This window comes from Miscanthus floridulus, chromosome 9 (assembly GCF_019320115.1).
Source record: "Miscanthus floridulus cultivar M001 chromosome 9, ASM1932011v1, whole genome shotgun sequence".
In the NCBI taxonomy this organism is placed as follows: Eukaryota; Viridiplantae; Streptophyta; class Magnoliopsida; order Poales; family Poaceae; genus Miscanthus; species Miscanthus floridulus.
Genome location: NC_089588.1, coordinates 38,661,530 through 38,682,620, shown reverse-complemented (window position 1 = coordinate 38,682,620; position 21,091 = coordinate 38,661,530). Strand labels below are relative to the sequence as shown.

Genomic DNA, 21,091 nt, shown 5'->3' with positions numbered 1-21,091 from the left:
GAGAATTAAACATGGCGCAACATAGAAAATGCAGGTCATGCCTGTTGAGGAAAATGGGACCACCGTTCTTGACTTTCATCTACAAAATACTATCCCTCGGTACAAAATATTATCCCTCTATAGAAAGAATACAATTTACGCTTTTTGAGAAGCCAAATGATTTTAAGATTGATAAAATCTATATAGTAAAGTACTAACATTTTCTGATTAGATTAATAATTAAATATATTTTTATATTATATCAATTGGTAAAAAATATTTTTCTATAAATTTAGTTAAATTTAAAGAAGTAGACTCAATCTAAATCTACAATTTCACTCCTTTTGGACGGAGATAGTAAATAAGATTGATATATGCTTAAAGAAAATACTGAATCAGACTGGCCTACCAAACTGGCCTTAGCATGGCTAGTTTGAGGAAACAAACCAAAGAAAACAGGTTTATAGAGTACAAGGCTTCCATACGTGTATATATAAATATACGTTTGTTGAATACATATCTTGACAGAGAGCACACAAGCTCCATGCCACTATGAACCATCTTTAAATTAAACAAATGATTAAGGATAGACCTCGATCGCCCTGTTCGCTTGGCTTATAAGCCGTACTTTTTCAGCCAACGAACAATATTTTTTTCTCAAAACAAATCAGCCAAGCGAACAAGACAGATTATGGATCGAACACCTAAGACTGGTATTATTCTGTAATCGCAAAATCCAGCTTCAGAGAAAATCTTGCTCATCTCGTTCCATGCCATTGATGAGCAGCCTGTTCGTTTGGCTGTGGCTTGTCGTAAACGATCGTAAATTTTCAGCCGAAACAGTATTTTTCTCTCACACAAACCAGCCAGCAGTACTTCCTTACGAACCAGCAACGATACGAACCAGCAAACCGAACAGGCTGATAGACATCGAACATGGCCTGCATCTCTTTGTGCTTCGAGTCTGATGATGGTCGAGCTCCAATTACCATGTTTATTATTATAACCTTTCCACCGGCTTCTCATGGAGGAATAGCTTTTCTGCAGTTCTTCACGCAGGCATCGTGGTCCCAATCATGCAAAACCGACTGAAACAAAGCAAATATTCCACTCAAACATTGGTAGTATTTCCAATAATCAATAGAAAATACTTAATAAGGCTGCGTGGATACTACTGCTATCTGATACATTTTTACTGAATAATTAAATATATCCCGACAACTGTGCTTTATTTGTGCTACACATGTATATACTTCACAGCAAACTTCATGTGCTCTCTGTTTTCAGTTTTTAGTTTCTTTTCACTCATATTAGGCCCCCCACTAACTATCTATGACTGCATGCTATTTGTAAGTTTTGGTTGTTTTCATGAGTACGATTCTAGTACGTCGTGTAATATTTATACAGCTAACCTTGATAACTTAAACAAATTACTTGTAAAGCAACCAAAGATTTTTGGCACATAGTCGTGGGCGATTGTATCACAGTAAAGAAGGAATCAACTATCTCATTGGGAAATGAATGCACATGTAAAATGTTATCCATTGCATGCAAAGTTTAGTAACACTACTACAGAAACGATTTCAAAAGATAATGAAGATGATTTACAGATGTGGACCTTTGATTTACTGCCTCCACAAATCATCTAGTAGTCAAACAAACAAAGCTCACATTAGCAAATTGATTTATAGAGGTGGACCTCTTAAGAGGAACAACCTCTATAAATAAGGGATATTTATAGAGGCAACCCTATTGAGAGAACCACCTCTAAAAAACCCAAGGCCCATACCCCCCCCCCCCCCCACAACCGCATGCCCCATTCCCATTCCTATCCCTAACCCCCCAGTTGCACCGCCAATCACCACTCTTCCCTTTGCCAGTGTGCGCTCTCTTCTCCCAATCTCCCCACATCCCCTAGCCACTTCTCGATCCGAGGTGCACTGTGAGGACCCGCCGTGTTAATTTACCTAAATCGAGTGTCATCCACTTGACCAGCTCAATTTAAGCAAACCAACATCGGTGGCTCCCCTGGAGACATCTCCACTACTAGGACCCCGGTTGAGTATCATACCACGATAGCCTCCTCATATTAAGATCACATCTCATCATCGGAGCACATAAATAAGCGGAAGACATATATTACAAGTCTTGCTCAATATTATGAATTGATTATACAACATTGGACTGAATGTAGTGTGAACCAAACGACCATCTTACCGATTACACCTACACTAAGATATACACTCTTTCTAGTAACGAGTAGTCGCCTTGCCCATGGGCGTCACTACCATAGCTTGGACGACTCCGGCCATTCACCCACTTTGCCACCAACGACTGGGTGAGATGGCCACCAATGCTTTTTACCTGCAAATAACTTAACGGCAGCACCGTGAGTACATTGCGTACTCACAGGACTTAATTCCAACATAAATATTTGGTGGATGCAAAGGGGATTAATGGGCATTTATACATTTGCATAAAAGCACATAAAGTTTAGTAAAAGAAATGACATGTAATAATGAGTAACATAATCAAGTGATCAATATCGTAATGTGTCCCATAAACTAGTCTCATCCTCAGCACTACAATGGGTATAGAAGAAAGAACAGCCGGTTCCGTCCTGAAAAACTTCAGGCTTTCGAAAGACTCTGCACAGAGGGTACAACTATACCCACACGAAGAACGGGACGAACCACCATACTTGAGCGACAGGTAAGGGTTGCCTCACGTCTCCAACCTTTCCCTAATCCGGCCAGAATGTCCATGGAAGGTTTGACTGGTTCCCGGGTCAGGCTTTCACCATCTTCCTAGTTCCTTGGGTCATGCTTCCACCATCTTCCCAGCGACACCCTCTTGCCAATTCAACGGACAAATCGGTCGCAATCAGTTACTTGGCTTACCACCCCCATTTGTGATATGTGGTCTGTACGGGTGGTTACTCGACTCACTATCCCAATGCATGGTCCTTAACTGTTCCACGAGCTAAGTCACTTGAAATCCCACACTCACAGTGACCTACCCCTCACTTGAGCAAGATTAGCCAAATTGGTCATCAAGTTCATATGCCAAGATTATGTTGAGTCCTTAATCAACCCTCGTTCATTTTAATAGTTAGTTAAGCCGGTGTAGCATCCTACACGCACAAGCATGAGTTCCCTTCTCATACTTGACTTCTACCGCTACTAAGCAAGTAAGCAATTGAACGTTATCAAACCCATTGATTAAAGCAGGCTCTAATCAATTAGTGAGTAGTTCTAACTTAGTGAATCATCATTAAGTTATTACTCATATTCAAATGAAATGCGTACTCATAATGAGACAAGTACTAAGTATATAAAATAGGGTTCATAGTAGTGGGGTGCCTGCCTGTTGGATGAGCAAGGTTCCCATAGCTTGGAACACCACTGGACGTCTCTCTGATATCGCGTACCTATATGTATGTCCATGTATGAGATACTTATGTATGCATGACATTATATGAAACATGCAAGAGAGTTGAGAGTACAAGATATGAGATGTCATGCAATGATATTTATTTAAGTTGGTTCTAGTGTTACAAGACTGAGTGTTCAGGTATACACTAGAGGACTATCGGTTTGTGTTATCGGATAGTCCGGCGTGAATATCGGACGGTCCGGTGGTTCTATGACTTAGTGGGAAAAAGACACTATGGGAATATCGGACTCTCTGGTATAGGATCGGACCCTCCGGTATTAGGTTAGTGCTCTCGGAAACCTCTGTGTGTTTGGTTTATAATTTAACGGAATGTTTCGTCCAGATGATGGACCATCCGTCAAATTAGGTCTGTAGGATATTGGTGGCTGCTAAGTGTTTAGGCTTCATCGGACACTCCGTTGTATGTGATGGATCATCCGGTAAGAACAAGGTGTTCTCTCGTTTGGCTATAATTCAACGGACACTCCGCCAAAATGATGGACCATCCGTCAAAATGACGAACAACAGTTGTGCAAAGATGTAGAGATCGATTCCCGGGGCATTCGGGCTCCAAATCGAGTGCGGTTTGTTTGTATGGCTTTCCAGTGATGTAGGGAAGCTTCTACAAGTGATGGATGTGCCATGCATGGTGGTTGTGGAGCTTGCCCCTATCAGTGGTGGAAACCACCATTGGAGGCCAAGGAGCTCAATGGGATGGCCATGTGAGGTTGGGGAAGATGAAGATGGACGTTGTGGGTTTTCTCACCATGCCTTGGGGAAGCTCCTCCTACAGAAGCTCAGTCTAGAACGCCTTGTGATGGGAGATCGGGCTTTGGACACCATGGGAGCTTGAGGAAGAAGATGAAGCTTCGGGCCTCCTCCACCATCTCCAGCGAGGTTGATGGCGTGGTGGAGCTTGCCGACGTCACCTTGCTGCAGGTACCGGCGTCCTCCTTCTCCTTCCTCTCCTTTCTCCTCCTCTCTTCTTCCTTCCTCTCCTTTCTATCTTCTCTGTTGTGTGCGTGTGTGTGAGGGATGAGGGAGAGGGAGTGAACGTGAGTGAGAGAGGGAGGGGGCTAGTTGGCTATTTTGTGAGAGGGTGAGGTGATGACAAGTGGGCCCAGGTGGGTGAGGTGTTGACAACACAACAAATTGCATGGGACATATGTCACCCGATTCTGATGGACAGTCTGCCGTGAGTGATGGATACTCCGTCAGCGCATGAGCATGTGTGTGACAGCTGGACACATGCATGAGACACGTGTCGACCGGTTTTAACGGATAGTCCACTACGAGCGACGGATGATCCGGTGGCATGTTTGACAGGCTGATTGACTGTGCATAGATTTCGACGGACGGTCCGCCAGTGGCGACGGACACTCTGTCAGTGCACGTGTTAGCTAGAATTATTCTAAGTCTGTGAGATGTCTTGACGGACGGTCCGGTAGTGATGTTGGATGATCGTCAAATCGGGCAGTGCTCGGTCTTGGCTGAGCTAAGCACAGGTTGATTTCTAATTTGAATTAAAAATGCACCCGACGCTCAGGAGGTCTAGAATTAAGCATCAATTTATTTTGGAAATGTGGATTTTTAGATGCACTATATGCTGATGATGCTTGTGAACTATTATAGCGATTTTCGGGTCGTTACTAGCACGAAGGAGCCAGATGGTCCGCCGACCCAGTGGACCGCGGTCCATGGAGAGGGTGCTCAACCTGCTACCCGAGGGTAGCTTGTGAAAGAGGCATCCCAGTGCCCGATCGTGGTGCTCGAAGGAGTTTCAAACTTGTGTGGCTTGTGTGCCAAAGTGGCAGATTCTAGACGTGGGAGGCGGCATGCAACCCTTGCTCCAGTGGCAGACCCAGGATTTTAGAGTAGGGTATGCCCATGGCAAGATAATATTTGGATGAACAACATAAAAAGTTCACAAGAGCCAAGACATTTGAATTTTGATTACCTCTGAACATAGCAAAGGCCAAAGGGATTTGAATTTTGATTACCTCTGAACGAAAAAACCAAATCGAGGTACTGGAGCAGTCGGGCTCGCCGGCTCCTGCGGCTCGGGTCGTGCCGAGCGAGCAGCTCTGGCTCCGCAGCTGCTGGGGGGAGCGGGCGGCAGGGGGGGGGACGGGGGCGCCGGCGCCATGAGCGGCCGCGCTGGCGGGCGGCCTGGTGGCGGCGTGGCGCGATTCCGCGTCCGTCGAACTCGAACGTTCCAAGCTGCTGGCTGCCCTACCCCTACGGTAGCCTCCTGATGGGTTTGGGGAGTGGGGAATTGGAGATTAGGGAGTGGGAAGGCCAGATGGGCCATTGGGCCGTCCGGTTAGGTGTGGCCTGTGGGCTGCTTTTCAGAGGCAGAAAATAGTGAAGAGTCGCAATTTTGAGACCTTAACTATATTGTACATGTATATACCTCTAAGAACTACTAAAATTTTGGGCACAACTGTAGGTCCGCCCATGCCTTGCTCCCATCCCCTTCCTCTTTACGATGCAGGTCATCGGCGAGAGGCGGCTTGGAGCCCTCGCCTACATCTCCTTCCTTTCCACAATGCAGGTTGCTGTTGGGAGGCGGATCCAGCCTGCACTTGTGGCGGATCTGGCCTGATCGGGGCAAAGTCTTGCAACGATGATGTTGTGCATCGCAAAGCACATCTTTGAGTGTGACAAGACAAGTCTCACGAAATTCTCATCTCCTCCATCGCCGCTGCCATTGCCACCATCGTTGCTAGCGAGATCCTCATGAGTTGCACCACCTCTCCACCACCTCTGTCTGTTGTCTCCTCTATTTCTCACTCTCTCTAGTCCTCTCATCATATAGGCAGCGACAACGACGGTGGCTCTAGCACACGGTGGCAGCGGCATCTCCTCAACCCGCGCTTGCCGCCACTGCGTCATGTGCCGCCACCTCCCCTCCATCATTGCAGGCTTCCTCCACCAGCGTTTGTTGTCACTGCATGGGCCTTCTGCGTCGTGGACGAAGGCTGGAATGGCGTAGCATGGAAGCAGGTGTCGGCTACAATGTTGGGATGGGCCTTTTTTTGTTTTCTATGATTCATCTCCAGGGATAGGCACTGCTGCCTCCTGTGAAAATTCTTGATTAACAGAGACGGAGGTGCTATGGGTCTTTAAAAGTTGTTTCGGCCATCTCTGAAGTTAGATGTGTAGGAGCATCTCCAATAGTTCTTTTTTGCGATAGGGGAATATAGCCCCTTTTTCATTAAGCGGAGAGAATTACACGACGCAGCTACGAGACACTACCGGAAACGGCTTATTTGCCGATGGCCGGGAGGTTTGCCGATGGCCAGAGAATAAGCCATCGGCAGACCGCAGGATTTGCCGATGGCAAAGCAGAGCCATCGGCAAAGATATTTTGCCGACGGTCCAGACATCGGCAAAGACAGGCCATCGCCAAAGCCGATCTTTGCCGACGGCAAAGCCATCGGCAAACCCGAGCCATCGGCAAATACTAATCTTTGCCGACGGCCAGGCCATCGGCAACATCCGACCATCGGCAAAATTGGCCCAGGGCAGACGCCGGCCGACGCTGGCCGACGCCGTGCCCTTTGCCGATGGCCTTGCCGTCAGGCCGTCGGCAAAAGGGAAGGCTATGCCGACGGCCGCGGCCATCGGCATAGACAGGCCACGTGTCCGCCTCAGGAGCTGCCGGGCCCACCGTCTATGCCGATGGCTGGCCATCGGCAAACCTACTTTGCCGACGGCCTTAACATGCCGTCGGCATAGTTTGAATTTTTTTTTGTTTTTTCAGCCCATTTTTTTCCTGGTGCCTTCCTACATCAAATATAACCCAACTTCAAAAGTTGGGACAATTTTGAGTTTTTTAGCTATATTTCGTTAATTATTTCTGTTTCTTTGCATTTTTTCGGCGACTCCAAATTTGAACTGCAGGTACATGAAATAATGGGATTTTTTGATTCGAAAGATGGTATTCATGATTCTAGGAGTATGCTGAGTCTGTATCCAGGAGCTCGCATGAAATGACGACCATGTTGGCGTCGTAACATGGGGAGTTACGTGCGTGGAAAGTATTTTTAAATTATATAAAATCCATACGAAGTCCGAAAATGACGAAACTTGACGAGTTGTGTTGTCATGGCATGTGGAGGCCGTGGTAAAAATTTCAAAAAGTTTCGAGCAAGTGGTGACGTCGGATGGCCAAAACCCATACATCTCCACAAGTACGAAACTTGACGAGTTGTGGAGATGTATGGGTTTTGGCCATCCGACGTCACCACTTGCTCGAAACTTTTTGAAAGTTTTACCACGGCCTCCACATGCCATGACAACACAACTTGTCAAGTTTCGTCAATTTCGGACTTCGTATGGATTTTATATAATTTAAAAACACTTTCCACGCACGTAACTCCCCATGTTACGACGCCAACATGGTCGTCATTTCATGCGAGCTCCTGGATACAGACTCAGCATACTCCTAGAATCATGAATATCATCTTTCGAATCAAAAAATCCCATTATTTCATGTACCTGCAGTTCAAATTTGGAGTCACCGGAAAAATGCAAAGAAACAGAAATAATTAACGAAATATAGCTAAAAAACTCAAAATTGTCCCAACTTTTGAAGTTGGGTTATATTTGATGTAGGCAGGCACCAGGAAAAAAATGGGCTGAAAAAAACAAAAAAAAATTCAAACTTTGCCGACGGCATGTGAAGGCCGTCGGCAAAGTTTCTTTGCCGATGGCCGGGCCCAGGTAGCCATCGGCAAGGTGGAGGCCCAGGACGGCCCCTGAGGCCGCCACGTGATGGTTCTTTGCCGATGGCCATGGCCGTGGCCGTCGGCAAACACATTTTTTTTTTAAAAAAAAATTAAAAGGCAGAGGCCCAGCCAGCCCATCCCAACCCTAACCCCATCCCCATCGCGCCCGACCCTAACCCCATCCGCCGCGTCTCCATTGCGCCGCCGCCACCACAGCTCCGCCGCGCCGCCGCATCTCCGCCGGCCCGCCGCAGCTCCCTGCTCCCCGCCGCAGTGCCACCGGCCCACCGTGTCCCCGCCGCCCCGCCGCGGCCCCGCCCTCCGCCGCGGCTCGACCGGCCGGCGAGGACCGCCGCCGCCACGCCCGACCGGCCGGCGAGGACCGCCGCCGCCACGCCCGACCGGTGAGGAGCTCGGGGCTCCTCTCCCCGCCGAGCTCCCCCCTCTATCCCCCGCCGAGCTCCCTCTCCCCCCAACCCAACCGGCCCGCGTGTCCCCACCGGGCCCACCGCGGCCCCGCCCCCCCGCCGTGGCCGACCCGGCCGGCGAGGACTGCCGCCACCCACGCCCGACCGGTGAGGAGCTCGGGGCTCCTCTCCCCGCCGAGCTCCCCCCTCTGTCCCCGCCGAGCTCCCTCTCCCCCCCAACCCAACCGGCCACAGGAAGAAGAGGAAGAACAAGGAGGAGAAAGAAAAAGGAAGAAGGAACAAGGAGAAAGAGAAAGAGGAGAAGGAGAAGGGAGGAAGGAGGAAGAAGGGAGGAAGAAAAAAGAAGGGGAGGAGAAAAGAAGGGAAAAAGGAAAGAAGAAGAAGGAGAAGGAAGGAAGGAAGGAGGAAGAAGAAGAGGAGGAGGAGGGAGGAGGAGGGAAGAACCTCGGACCGACGACCTTCCGTACCGTTCGTCCACGCCGTCGTCCTTGCGCGTCGCCGACGAAGAAGGTAAAGCCCCAGGGTTATCGGCCTTCGTGTCGATGTGTCGTTGATGGCCTTCGTGCCGGATTATGGTTGTGTGAGCCATCGTGCTCGAAATGTGGATGTCGACCATCGTGCCGGCTTTTTCTTGCAGGTTTTGGAAACCTCCCCGCACAGGGGAGGTTCTGCCGAAATTTTGTACTTATAGTGTTGTTTTTCTTGTTTTGCAGAGCAGGGCTTGTCGGAGGGGACCCGGAGCACCTCGGCGACCCTGATCGTCGACCGGCCCGCTACCCGCCTCTGCGCCCCCACCCTAGGTATAAATCACCTCTGTTACTCGCTTACGTTTGCGCATGACAGAGGATGGCTGACCGTGAGTGGATGTACACGGGGTTCAAAGACAAGATAGAGGAATGGGTAAAGGGGACCGGTCACTTCCTAGAGCAAGCATTTGGCCCAGCTGCTAAAGAGGCAATTCAGGTGTGGTGTCCCTGTAGCAAGTGTAAGAACGACAAAAAGAAAGAGAGACGGCCGATGTACCATGATATTTGGAAGAACGGATACGTTCCAAACTATACCCGCTGGATCCTCCATGGGGAACGCCAACGGCTTAGGGAGGCAGTGGTGAGACCGAACCTCAAGGGGTTTGATGCAGATGCCTGAATGGCAGACTTGCTGGCAGACATTAATGAAGCGCTGTTCGTTCAAGGAATGGAGGTGGAGGAAGAAGATCCAGAGGAGACCGCAAAGGCGTACTACACCATGATGGAGGCGGCACAGCAGCCCCTTCATGCGAACACCCACATTTCTAAACTGGATGCTATTTCACGCCTAATAGGGTTGAAGTCGTCACTGGGCATCAGTCGAGATGGTTTTGATCTCGTGTTGGCGACTGTTGGCGGGTTGCTTCCGGAGCTTCACTGCCTGCCGAAGAGCACGTACGAGTCACAAAGGCTCCTTCGAGCACTCAAGATGCCGTATGACCCGATCCAAGCCTGTAAGAATGGGTGTGTCTTGTTCCGGGGAGACCACGAGACAGCAACACACTGTCCGAAGTGCAAAGCCTCTAGGTACATGGAGGTAGAAGGCAGTGATGGCAATAAGAAACAGTCTAAGATCCCCAAGATGGTCATATGGCACCTTCCTATAGTACCGAGGCTGCAACGGCAGTACATGACAGAGGAGTCTGCGAAACAAATGACATGGCACAAGAATGGCAAAAGATACAGTGACAAGATGCAGCACCCAGCGGATGGTGATGCATGGAAGCACTTCGATGCCATGAATCCTGGCAAGGCCGAGGAGGCTCGGAATGTACGCGTAGCGCTGGCAACAGATGGGTTCAACCCGTTTGGAATGATGGCGGCCCCGTACACTTGTTGGCCCGTGTTTGTGATCCCCCTCAATCTTCCCCCCGGCGTCATGTTCGAACCCAAGAACGTGTTCTTGACATTGATAATACCTGGACACACGGGCAACAATATGGGTGTGTTCATGGAGCCAGTGTGGGATGAATTGCACAAAGCTTGGGAAGAGGGGGTACTGACGTACGACCGAGCTACAAAGACGAACTTCACGATGCATGTGTGGTACCAGTACTCAATGCATGACTTCCTGGCGTATGGCTTATTCAGCGCGTGGTGTGTTCACGGCAAGTTCCCTTGCCCAATATGCAAGACAGATGTGATGTTCACCTGGCTGGCCAAGGGTGGTAAGTATTCTTCTTTCGACAAACATCGTCAATTTCTAGAGGAGGACCATGAACTGAGACGAGATAAAAAGCACTTCATGAAAGGTGTTCAAGTCACCGGCCCCATCCCTCAGGAAAAGCGCCCAGCTGACATCCTTGCACAGATAGAGGCTCTCGAAATTGATGAAGAGAATGGTGGTGGTTTTAAAAGATATGGTACCAACCACATGTGGACTCATATATCGGGCTTGACTAGGCTCCCCTACTACAAGGACCTTCTTCTTCCACACAACATCGATGTAATGCACACAGAAAAGAATGTCACCGAGGCACTATGGGCAACACTCATGGACATTGGCAAGAAGTCAAAGGACAACGTTAAGGCTAGACTGGACATTGAAACGATTTGTGATAGACCAAATCTAGTGATGAAGACCCCTGCGCCAGGCAAGAGATGGAAGAAGGGCCCGGCCGATTACATCCTGAAAAGGTCACATAGGAAGGAAGTACTGGAGTGGATGAAGATGCTAAGGTTCCCCGATGGGTATGCGGCGAATCTGAGTAGGGGAGTGAACGTGCAGACTGGCAAAGTCTTAGGGATGAAGAGTCATGACTTCCACATCTGGATTGAGCGGATCCTTCCTGCGATGACCCGGGGATACCTCCCCGAGCCAGTGTGGCGCGTCCTGGCAGAGTTGAGCTTTTTCTTCCTCCAGCTTTGTGCCAAGGAGTTGTCTCAGGACGTTTGTCTTGAACTGGAGAAGGCTGCACCTCTATTGCTCTGCAAGTTGGAGATGATATTTCCACCCGGCTTCTTCCTGTCCATGCAACATCTGATTTTGCACCTACCAAGGGAGGCACGGTTGGGGGGGCCCGTGCAGTTCCGTTGGTGCTATCCAATCGAGAGGTGTCTAAAGCTTCTTCGAAAAATGTGTAGAAATAAAGCCAAAATTGAGGCTTCCGTGGCAGAGGCATTCATTCTGGAGGAGGTGTCGACATTCACACAGGCGTACTATACCGAGGCACTTCACAGACCGCAAGATCCAACGTGTACTTGCTGCATGTTGAGTGGCGCACTATCATGATGTACTTGTTGTTGAACCTTGACGAAACCCAAGATTATCAAGAGTAAGTCCTTAGCTACTACGCCGCCACTATCCTCCACCTATCAATCCGACCCCCGTTGTCTATTGTTTCCCCAGGGAATATATTAATGAACACTGGAGCGGCAGTACGGATCCTACTGAGGAAGAAAAAGACCATCTTCTCAGACATAATAAGCTCGATTTCGTCAATTGGTTCTGTACAAAGGTACCATCCAACTAACCTAGTTCCCACTTTGAGATTCCACTTTGCTCCTATGAGCGAGTAATGTAACTATCTACCTGTCCTAACCTTGCAGGCTAATTGTGATGCGGAAATGAGTCCTACATTGAGATGTGTGGGCAAAGGCACCGAGCGACATGTCAGGTCATTCGACGTTTATGACGTGAATGGCTATCGCTTTCGCACGAGAACCTACGAAGAGAAACGGGGCAACCTAAAAACCACGTGCAGCGGAGTTCGTACTCCCGGCACGGATGGGAAGGACTATTACGGCATCGTCGAAGAGATATTGGAGCTTGACTTTGGCAAAGACCTAGGTTGTAAGCCAGTGGTATTCAAATGCCATTGGTTCGATCCTGAGTTCACGAAAAAGGACCTTAAGATTGGGCAAGTCGAAATCCGACAGGATTCCAAATATGGAGGGGACGATGTCTATATTGTGGCTAACCGAGATGCCACGCAAGTTTATTACCTCCCATGGGCAAACCAAAATGACAAGCGCCTTGCGGGTTGGAGCCTTGTGCAGATGGTATCGCCACGCGGTAAAGCAGCGGTCCTGAACGATGATGATTACAACTTTGACCCAATGACAGATGAGTTCTATCAACCTGAGGGGCTAGAAGGTAGGTTGGAGATAGACATTCTTTCGCTGATGGGTATGGAAGTAAACAACGACATCGATGAGGACGAGGGTTATGAGGTGCACGATGCTGAGGACTTACGAATCCTTGATGAATGGCAGATGCGACGCGATGTAGTTGTTGCGGATGATGTTGATAGTGATGACAACTTAAGAGAGCTCGACAATATTGATAGTGATGACGACAGTACTGATGATGACGACGAGCGCTCGCCAGCAATATTGCCTTTCGCGGAGATAATTTCTAATTCATGTAATACTATATTGTTATTAATATTGCCTTGCAGTTATTAATATTACCTTGCAGTTATGTTTCTTTACAGGTACTTGTTATTAATACTAACTCTTTTAATCTTTGTTATTGCAGGCACTCAACAAAATGCTAGGCGGAGGGCGGCCACGACGGAACGTCACCTCGAAGTACATGGCGCCGGTCGACCAGGACAAGGAGGAGGAGGAGCACATGGCGGCCGACCCCTACGAGGACGAGGACGAGGACGAGGAGCTTGAGGTGGAGCCATCGACCAGTAGGGGTGTGAGGGCCCCCAACGGACGGCACCGCACGCCGTCGAGGAGGCTGTTCGAGACGGCCTCCCAGGAGGGGGCGACGACGATGACGACCGGTGACGGTGACGGTGGCGGCGTCTGCGACAGAGACGCCGAGGGCGACGACGACGACCTCGGCTGCGGTGACGAGGAGACAGTGGGCGGCTCTACTTCCACAGCTTCGGCCAAGCCCTTTCAGCGCGGCCCCACCAGGCTCCCTAGCCACCTGCCAGTCACTAACGAGCGCCCAGTGATTCGGCCCGCGGGCAAGTAAGTAACCATTGTTGATTTCTCTACTTGTTCATATGACATTTTCAAATTCAAACTGCATACTAACAATTGTTGTTAATGACTCGTGCAGGGGCTGGAAAAAGGTGACAAAAAGGGGTTCTTCACGCTGTCCCACTAGCATCCAGGGCCTGCTGATTAAAAAGCACTTCCCTGGCTTGGTCCTCACCGCCGAGGGTAACCACATCGTGCCCGAGAAATGGCACCACTTCTCCCTTGTCAAGGACGAAAATGACAAAGTCCTTGCTGACAAGATCAAGAGGGAGTTCTGGGTGAGTCTTTGCATCGCATCGCATATCTCAATACAATGGATTCGTTGGACTTTCTTCAAACAATGAAATGATGTTTGATGCCTGTGTGCAGTTGTACTTCCAGTTGGAGGAGGGGCAGGACCTCGGGCAGGCGTCACGATATCAGGACTTGGTGTGCGCTGACCGGCTCAAGGACATGTTCTACGAGGTGCGTACCCAGGCCGCCATCAGCTACTACGCCAACATCAAGAAGGTGAAGGTAGATAAGGAGCAAGCTAGGGAGATGATGTCTCATGAGGAGACCGACCTCACCGAGGAGCAGTACATGTAGGTAATATCAAAAACTTAAGTAATTGTCAGGAAACATCCGTTATGATTTCTTACATGACACATTCAATTCATTATCTGGAATATAAAAAACTTGAATGTCATGCAGATGCCTCCGGGCTGGTGCAGCAAGTACGAGGACTGCTGGCTTGTAATTGTCAGAGGGTGGCGTACGCCGGCGGCGTACGAGGAGCGCAGAGCACGTCGGGCGAAACGCAAGGCAGAGCTTGATAGGTCAGGGGTCTCACACCACCAAGGGAGCCAGATCCTGCCAGAGTTCATGGAAACATGGGTATTCTTCTATTGATGCATTTGTTATAGCACTCAATTGTCACTACTTGTAACCATGTTTGTGTTTGTCCGCAGTCGGCGACGCATGGTGGGGAGCAAATCAACGAGTTCACGGGGTACGCGCTTGCTCACATCGGCAAAGCGAAAGCGCCCACCACCGTGTACAGCTTGTCGCTCGGGCCAGAGAAGTACACCAGCCCGGTCGTCTACGACAAGCTCACCAAGTACGCCGCAGCAGCTCGAGAGCGCCATGGCGATGACTACGACCCCGCCACCGAGCCCCTGGACACTGACCTCGTGATGAGGATTGGAGGAGGGAAGCAGCACGGCCAGTACTTTATGGCCAACAGCGTCATCGACCCGTCGTCTGTTCAGACGCTGAGCCAGATCCGCAAAGAAGACCGGCAAAGGGGGGGCGGATCGCAGATCCCCATAGCGCCTCGGCAGCAGAGCAGCGCGCAGATGATGACGACACTTCAGGTAAGTGGAGTTTCATTCATCGTTCACTCGTTTCACGCATGATGTACCTTGCCTTCAAATACCATCAACCATTCTGGTGTAATATTGCAGGCCACGGTCCAAGAGCTGTAGGCGGCCCAGGCAGCCCAGGCGGCTATCCAGGCGCAGCGGGATGCGGCCCATCAGGAGCAGCTGCTGGCACTTACGCAGCACTACCAGAGACAGTTGGCGGACCTGTCCCTACATTTCCGGGCCCAGATCCCGGGAATGCAGGAGCCTCCTGCCTCGATCTTCGCTCCACCACCGGTAGTTCCACTGCCTGTTCCTGTACCTGGTCAGGTGAGTACAATGATTGTCGCTTTAGCTTGTGCGGCCAGCCTACAGGTACTAATTACATCACTTGGTCTTTGTGCAGGCACCGTCGGCGGGTTCGAACCCGACTCCAAGTGGTAGCCCTCCACTGGGTCCTTCTCCACCGCACGGCTGGGCACCTTACCAGAGCTTCCCCACGTAGCCGTACGTCTGGCCTCCTCCACAGTCGCAGGGGTACTCCTCCTGGCCGCAGCAGGGGCACTATGGGCCTCCAGGCGTCTGTCCGCAGCAGCTGGGGCAGTACTGGCAGTACGGTTCGGCCCCGCAATCGGGTTGGTCGCAGCGGGAGCAAGGTGGGGGCACGACTCCGAGTTGGTCTCCGTGGGAGCAAGGTGGTGGGGGCTCTGGGACCCCTGGGGACGGCGCCTCGAGCTAGGTACTACACTTGTCGCTTTTGGACCTTGTATGGATGACTATGTATGGATGACGATCGACATTTGTCGCTTGTGTATGGATGACTTGGAGGATATGTGGGTACCATGCTATATATGTGATGTGCGGATGAAAATGGTATTTTGTTGCTATATATGTGGGTCATATGCTATATATGTGATGTATGTGTTGAAATGTCGTGGAAATGCAAGCAAAACAGAAAAGGAAAGAAAAAAAAATTCCCAGGTTTGCCGATGGCCAGCCGTCGGCAAACCTGAGATTACTTGTCAGTAAATCCTAGGTTTGCCGACGGCTTCCCAGGCCGTCGGCAAAATGACCATAACTTTGCCGATGGCCGGCCGTCGGCAAAAATAGTTTGCCGACGACTGTGGCCGTCGCCATAGAAATTCCGAAAAAAAATAAAAAACGCTTTGCCGATGGCCGTGCCGCGTCAGCCATCGGCAAAGCCGCCGTCAGCCTGACGGCGCGTCGGCTGACGTGGCGCCTTTGCCGATTGCTAATGTGGCCATCGGCAAAGCTTTGCCGATGGCCTAACAGTTGGCCGTCGGCAAACCTCCCTTTGCCGAAGAAATGTCTGCCGATGGCTCTTTGCCGACGGCCACGTCGGTTGCCGATGGCAATCCAGACTTCGCCGATGGCTGCGGGCCATCGGCAAACAAGCCGGATCCGGTAGTGAGAGAACCCTCATAACACAGATTACAAACCACCAAGCTAGTGGTGAGTGACCTAGAGTAGAAACTAAGAACAAGAAAAAAAGGATACAAAAGATGGGGACTGCCCACGACACCTAGATCCTACGAACTGAGCCTGTAAGAAAAAAGAATACAACATCGCAATGGTCGCCTACACAGGAGACCGTCCAATAGCAATGGCGACAAAGCATCCTGCCAACGAACCCAACGGCGACAAAGCATCCGCCGAGGGATAAGCAACAGCGGCAAAAGCATCCACTACGATATCCATGACAACAAATCGGGCAAGGTCAACAGCTGCAGGACAGACCAAAGTGAGTGGAAATGAAGCGCAACCTGTGAGGGACTCCTCAAGGAACCGGCGGCAGAAACTAGGCCGATTCTTCAGTGACGCCTTCAGGAAGGGGAGGACGCCCATGGCAGTGACATGGACGTCGTCGCCGCTGGCCTTAGAGGCTTCTAAGGCAGGGCTTTCGCCCAGAAACCGGTGGCACAGGAGCATGGGGCTCGGTGAACGGCGCCTCCAGGGAGGTATGTGGCGCCAAAGGCGTCACCGTCATCGCCCTGCATCCAGAGGCACCACCCCCATGAGGCGCAGGAATCGATGGGTGCCACGACGCAGACCCGAGGAGGGTGGACAGCCGCAGGAAGGGGCCGGCCGCGACACCAACGGCTGGACACTGCCTCCGCGCGCTAGGCACCGCTTCCGCGCACGCAACCCCCCACGCCAGGCTCCCCTGCCCGCACGCCGCGACGTACACCGGAGTTGGAGCAGACGCCGCGTCCCTGGCCGCTGCAAAAACGGTAGATCCGGGGTAGGGGGGAGATCCAGCCATGGGTGGCTCGGATCCGCCCCGGCGGCCGGCCGGTTCGACGGAGGAGGTAGGCGCCGGAGATGGGGGAGAAGCGCCGCGCCACCAGTCACAAGGCCATAGACCCGGGGCAGAGGACGGCAAATCCGGCCATGGGAGGCCCGGATCCGCCCTGCCGGCCGAGCAGTTCACCGGAGGAGCAAGGGGTCGAGGATGGGGGAGGAGCGGGGAGGAGGGAGAGTGGATGGGAGAGGAAGCTACAGCAGGCTGCCGTTTTTAGCGCCGCTGCGGGCCGCCGCCACCGCTTGCCGGCGAGCAGCAGCAGCGGCTAGAGGGGGTGCCCGGAGGGGGGTTCTCGCGGTGGGCGGCGGGTCACCCCCCGAGTCACCTCGCGAGGACGACGCGGGGGTGAGAGATTTTTGGAGCTTTTGCAGGAGATGGTGGTGTCAAACCCGAGCGTAGTTTTCTTACTCCTGGTGGATAGTTCTCAAAATAATAATTGGTAAATGAATGAGTTTTCCAAGTGGCTAAACAAAACGTTGGGAGCACATTTGTTGGGTTCCACCAACAGTTTTCAAAATCTTGATCCTAAAATATAAAAGTCAATTTTGAATTATGAATCCCGAACTATTTACAAGTCATCCCAACTACTCTTACACTTTCTTTCTTTCTTGTATATTTGTATTGGGAACCCTATCCTACTTATTCTTTCCATGTCCTTTCACTCCAGATTGGCAAATTCATACAAGCACATATATTTTCGCACGATTGGATGGTTTTTTCCATGTGCAGAAAGATTGGGAGTTGAGATAGGGAGTTGTTGGAGCACAATTTTTTCAATCTTGCCAAAATGCCTAGATTGAGAGTGGGTTTTGAAAACTCCTGGAGATGCTCTAACTATGCTTGAGCAGTGCACGGTTAGTAACCACTCTAACTTTTTTAGTAACTATGCGTTTGTCAATTGTACTCTGAATCATATAAGAATGAACACCAATATTTCCTGGAGACTGAATCACCGAATAATACTCCATCCGTTCTAAATTATAAGTCGCTTTGACTTTTTTAATTCATTCATTTTGCTATATATATATTATTTATCTAGATGCATAGCAAAATAATTGTACCAAAAAATCAAAGTGACTTATAATTTAGAACAGATGAAGAACCAGAAGAGTACGTCCCTTCAACAGTACGGCATCTGGAATGCTCTCAAACATGTCGCCAGAGTGACAAATTGCACGTCCGTGTGAGTTGGAGCCTTGGCAACGACGTGGGCAAGATCCAGCACGCTACACTGCACGTGTGGGAACGCCTTTGAGAATTGAGATGGCCTGGGCCGCTGCACCGATCCCCCGCCGACGTCGACGAGCGAGCTGATGCCCTCGAAGACCTCTGCGCCCTGCCTGATCGCAACATCCACAATGAACTGGCTGTCGGAAGCCAACCCATCGTTGACTAGCGCATCGAAGGTCGCGTCATGTTTGGTCATCTCCCAGATGGCTCGGCCGTGCGTGTGCTTGAAGACGCACGGGTCTGGGAGCTCGTGCTGGAACCATGTGCCGAGCTCGAAGAAGGGACAGACGATGGTTGGGTCGAGCACCAGGGCCGCCAATGGAGCCTGTGGCTGTGAGCCGATGAGGAGGCGGGATACTGGAGTGAGAGTGTACACGGGGTCACTGTCGTCACTGCCACCAGCCAGCGGGTGTGGCTGCTGGGTGCTGTGGTTGTTAGCACGCGCATCAGGTGACGATGGCTGGAAACCTTGGATGGGTGGAGATGGACCTTGGACCTTGGTGAGTATCTGGGGTAGGGTGGCGGCACCGCCATGGAGGTGGATGGTATCGGCAATGCGTAGGTGTACTGCGGACTTGAGCGCCATGGACTTCATGAACGCGAAGGTGCTGTGCCAGAGCTCGAGCTGCGCGTCAAGCAAGCTCTGGTCCGTGCTGTTATTGGTGGTGAGCTCCATGACACACTGACGAAGAAGGTCGGACTCTCCGCTTATTGGTGAGCCTCCTAAACAATCTCCTGCTAAGCCGGTGATGCCGTGGCGGAGCAGACGGTTGGCGGCTAAGAGGCTCTCTCGAGTACCTGCTTCCAAGCGAGGTGAGGTGCTGATCATGCAGCGTATGGGTTACACCAAGGGTCCATCGGCGCTATCCGCGTCGGAGCTGAAGGCCTTTGATAAGATCTTCGTCGGCAACCTGACTGCGTCCAACGTCGAAGCGCTAGACGCGCTCTTCCTGGATGGTGGAAAGGGCTCGTTCACGTAGCCACAAAGACGCAAGGCCGGTTGTTTCCTTTTATGTAATATCGAAACTAGAGATTTTCTGCTATGATGGTCCAGCTACGGCTGTTTTAGGTCGATCTCCTTTGGCGCTCGATAGATGCGCGTTATCTGTATGTTTAAACTCTTCTTTTTAATATAACGACACGCAAATCTTTTACGTATTCGAAAAAAAGACGGCTAGTTTCCCTTTGTGATGGGTGGACAATGCAAAGCGGGCTACATTATGTCATAGATGCGCAAGGAAAGGTGGTTCAAGTTAGCGGTAAAATTGAGTCTCCAAGATTTTGAAAAATAATAATAATCATTCGTAAAAAAAAGAAGAAAAAGAAAAAATATACTTTGTTTTTTATAACAAAACATTGACTCTCCAAGGTTTTGGATCTCTGATCGAGGAACGGATCGTGTGGGCTGATGGGCTATGTGGGTTACTCAGTCTGACAGCCTGTTCGGTTGGTTGGTTCGTATCGTTGCTGGTTCGTGAAGAAGTACTGCTGGCTGGTTTGTGTGAGAGAAAAATATTGTTCCGACTGGAAATTTACGATCGTTTACGACAAGCCACAGCCAAACGAACAGGCTGACATGTGTGGGTGACGTGGGCCCCTACTGCTTGGTGCGTTGGTTGGCTGCACTCGTGCTACTGTCATGGATCGACGGCATCGGTATGAACCAGTTCGTGTACCTTTGGACAAATTAAGTACGTGAACTACGATGACTCGTATGTATATTCAACAATGCAATTTCGCCCCACCGTAGAAGTAGAAGCCTTAATTATTTGCATCCAAGAATGTGTTCATTCTTTGATGGAAAACCAAGTAGTTTCAGCCTGTTCGGGAGGCCGTATCGTGGATTATTTACTGCTGGCTGGTTTGGTGTAAGAGAAAAACACTGTTCCCGGCTGGAAATTTACGATCGTTTACGAGCAAGCGAACAGACGATTTGTCCATTAGAACTAGAGAATGTAGCCACAACTGCTTGCAGACAGGGATATACTCGTTAGATCAGTTCTGAATAAGTAAACACTACTCCGTATCTGCTTTTGCGTCCTTTTTGCCCTGTTGCACTACTGAGATTCCCATTCTCCATTTTTTTGAATTACAGCTCAGAGACTAAGGATGGAAATTTTGTCTTGGACATGACAAAGGTAGAGCTAATGATCTGAACATCACAGTGAATGAAGTTTTGACCATTTGCTGGGAGAAAATTATTGTTGCTGCACATGAACATCATTAGGGAGTTTTTTTGTTGCATTTTGAATTTTGTTCAGTGCGTTCACGATCATGTTGATGATGCATGGAATTCCTACCAATTTCATGGATTCAAACTTGCGGTCGTTTTCTTTGTGCTGATGCTTGGAGTTTTCAAGGTAAGTTGGAATGCTCTTCTGCAACTTGTGGTGTACGTATCCTCAAAAGAATGCTCTTCTGCGAACGGGGTTTAACAAAAGAATCTTTTTGGTGTTTTTAATGTGCTTGTAATTTTTACTTGGTCATTTATTTTTCTTGTTTGTTTTTCATATTTGTAAAGAATAGCAAATACATAAGTCAAAAACTTCTTACACATGGTTGTGAATGGACATAATGGTCCTTTATTTTGCGCTCTACTTAACAGACGTTTCATGGAGCTTGGACGGCAGTGGCATATAGTAGAGACAACTAA

The 21,091-nt window shown here is 50.0% G+C and overlaps 1 pseudogene; it reads right to left on the bottom strand.

Moving 5' to 3' along the window:
* Positions 1–636: 636 nt before the first annotated feature.
* LOC136479684 (O-methyltransferase ZRP4-like) lies at positions 637–19,114 on the bottom strand (annotated as a pseudogene).
* Positions 19,115–21,091: the final 1,977 nt, after the last annotated feature.